Genomic DNA, 3,358 nt, shown 5'->3' with positions numbered 1-3,358 from the left:
GCTTAGCTTTCAACCTTGAAGAACGGAAGCACACTGGGTGAGGGAGGATCAAAACAAAGGGCACACTTCCCTTGACTGAGGATGCAAGTTCTGAAGTGGATGCATGGCCTCAGGGGTTCGGCCCTGTCTGCTGCCCTAGGCAGGGTGTACTGAAGTGATGTATCTATATCCACTACTGGACAGTTAGCTGTATGTTATTCATCTTATGCCCAGTATGAGGCCAGTAACTGGCACAGAGCAGGTGCTCGGTAAGCGTTGCCATAAAGGGGGAAGAGAGTCACTGGTTTAAAGGAATCACTAGCCAGGTTCCGTTCTGTGCAGTGGATGTGGAGGACCAGTTGCTGAAGGGAGCTCTGGCTCAGCTCCCTCTCTTTAACCATGACCCCATGGAGAAATAAGTAGGACTATTATTTTGTGTGGATCTGTCTTATACCACTCTTCCTGGGGAGAGTGAACAATTAGGAAGAACATTTTGCTTTCCCATATGGCTTATCCAGACAATTAGCTCCCTCCAATTCCCAGTCAAGGCCATGTCTAAGATGAAAAACATCAGACAAGAAACAAAAGAGTGAAGGAATCTAAGGAAAAAAACGCTTCAGAAAAGAGAAAAATTTTGTTTCTCTTGGACTGACAAACCCAGATAAGGCCTAGACACAGAAATCCCTTCTCTGTTTGGAGGTCCCAAACAGAGATCTCCTTGAAGGCATCCCAAACACAGGTTTCCCAGGAGACCCAGACAAGGATCCCGCACCCCCACCCACCCACCCAGAGGAGAGATACAGAGATCACTCCCCAAAGGGATCTTAAACAGAAACCTCTCCAAAGGAAACTCTTAGTACAGATCCCCCTCCCCGCGAGGGGCCTCATATAGTGAGCCCCGCAATTAAGGGATACCCCAAGAGAGACTGCTAAGCGGGCCTCCGGAACAGATTTCCCCACGAGAGGGCTCCCAGAGGGAATCGGAATCCTGCCACCTAAAAGCGTCCGGAAGCAGTGGTCGATCCCGGCCTCCCAGCTCCGTACCTCCTGGGGCCCTCGCAGCAGCCCGGCCGGGCCCCTCTACGCGCGCCGGGACCAGGGGTGGGGCAGCACGGCCGCAAACGCTCGGATCTTCCTCCGGGTCCATCCGGGCTCCGTCTGGCCCCGCCCCGTAGCTTCCATCCCGCAAGACCTATTTTGGCGGCGGAGAGCGGGCGCCAGCCGAACGGCGCCTCCAGAGGCCGGCGGGGAAATGACGGCCGGGACCTGGGCTGGGTGGTCTCCAGAGCACAGGGTTCTAGGCTCCCTAGACCGGCCGGGTGCTGTTTTGGTGCCTCAGATGCCCATATGTTCTTTCTCTAAAGGCTACTACAGTAACACTTTGTTTACTCAGTCATTTATTCATCCAATGTCTTCTGAGGTCCTACTCTGTGCCAGGTACAGGACCACGTGCTGAGAAAAAGCGGAGGAATTAGACACCATTGCCGCCCATTAGAACGTCACCATCTAGAGGAGCTAGACATCTAAACCAACAATTACAGTACAGCATGGTAAGAACTATTACAGAGGTGCTATGGGAGCACAACTAAGGGCATTTAACTTGGGGGCAGTGGCCATCACGTTCTCTGTGGAACCTTCCTAGCGGAGGTCAGGTCCGTGTTGAAGTCTGAAGGGTGTGGGAGGAAAGGGTGGAGGAAATACGGCAAGAGTCATGGCATTTACCGTAACTACAAGTATTTGGGTTCATTACTGATGGTAGAAAGGAGCCAAATAATCAAAGGCCTGTGTGCTGGCCAAAGAGTTCAAACTGTATCCTAATAACAGCAGTGGAAAGCCACTGATAGGACTTATGCCAGCGAAGTGACATGATCAGTTTTTGCTTTTAAGTGGGTCACTGTGGTAAAAGAGTGAAGGTTGGAGAGAGGGTGAGACTTGGGGTTAGTTAGACTATGGTAGTATTCCAAGTTTTCCAAAAAATGATGAGAATCTGAATTGGGATGGAAAGGAGATAGATTTGGGAGACATTTGGTAAGAGAATCAACAAGACTTGGTGATAACTTGGGAGTTTTAGATGCCGAGAGCACAAAGGAGGAAGATGGTTAAAGACAGATGGGCCTCCTGCATTAGACTGTAGACCATGAGCCATTGGCAAGCAGGTTAGATGGTCTGAGTCTGCGCTTTCCCAACCCAGCACAAAGTAGGTACTTTGGAGAGGGCTGTTGAATGACTGGCTGGATGAATGACTTCTCTCTTCCAAACCCCGGAGCCTCTCCCATCCTCCGCTCCCCAGTGCTAGGTGTGATTTCAGCTCCCTCAGCACTGTGATAGGAAGAACCATGCAAGCGGCCTATGGACAATGGCACAGACTGTTTTACTGGAGAAGCAAGCGAGGGCATCAGGGGTCTGGGGGGCGGGGTAAATCCTTTTAAAATTCCCTTGACCCATTCTTATTTTAGTACCCTTTAACTTTAACATTTTAACCTCAAACTCCCCCAGTTTAACCTCAGGAAACCCCAATTTAATTCAAGTCCACAAAAATTATTGGTTTGGGTGAAGGGAAGTACTACGAAGGGCTGTGTCCTTGCCCTCTCTGCGTTCCCAATCCAGACTGCAATCGGGAAGACAAGCGTGCTGAGCACAGAGTTTATGTGAGTGTTGGGAGCACTGAGGACACTGTAGAGCAGGGACCTCACCCCGCGAGCTGCCTTATAAACTCCAGGGCAGGGTCTGGGGTCCTGTGCCACCCTCCCTAGGCTTAATGCTGAGATGGCATTCCCAGGCGTCTGACATGAAAGCAGCGTCGTTAGGCGTGTTGAACCAGTTGGTGCTTGGAGATCCAGAGGGGATGAAAGGCACGGTGTGAAGACGCCCTGCGTTCCCCTGGCTTGGTTGGTCAGGGCTTCCAGGGGCCGATGAACGCTGGGGAAACTGGATTCAGAGTGTCTCTTCTTGCCTTTCGCGGGAGGAAGCTGTGGACATACTCCAAGGTCGGGAAGGTGGTAGTGAGGGGCTCTTTCTCTCCGGGGTACTGGGTCACCGCGTCCCTACCCAACTCAGACTCCCTGAGCCTCACAGGAGACTCTCTAGGATTGGAAGTTGTTGTTAGGGCAACGAGGCTCTCAGAATACTGAGGAAAGCCAAAGCCTAGAGAGCCGACACCCTCCTGTATCCCCCTTCCGACCCACGGGTAAAGTGGCGCCCCCTATGCACAGAAACCGTCCTTGGGCCCCCGCTCCGGCGAGGAGACCACCCTGGACCTCCGGGGGCGGGAGGCCGCTCTGGCCCCAATCAGAGCCTCTCGCTGGTAGACGGGCCCGAGGGAGCCCCTCTGGGCGCAGCGCCGCCGAGCTGCTCGATGCTCCGACCGGAAGTGCTCTTC

Source organism: Hyperoodon ampullatus (genome assembly GCF_949752795.1).
Source record: "Hyperoodon ampullatus genome assembly, chromosome: 19".
NCBI lineage: Eukaryota > Metazoa > Chordata > Mammalia > Artiodactyla > Ziphiidae > Hyperoodon > Hyperoodon ampullatus.
This window is presented reverse-complemented; position numbering follows the sequence as displayed.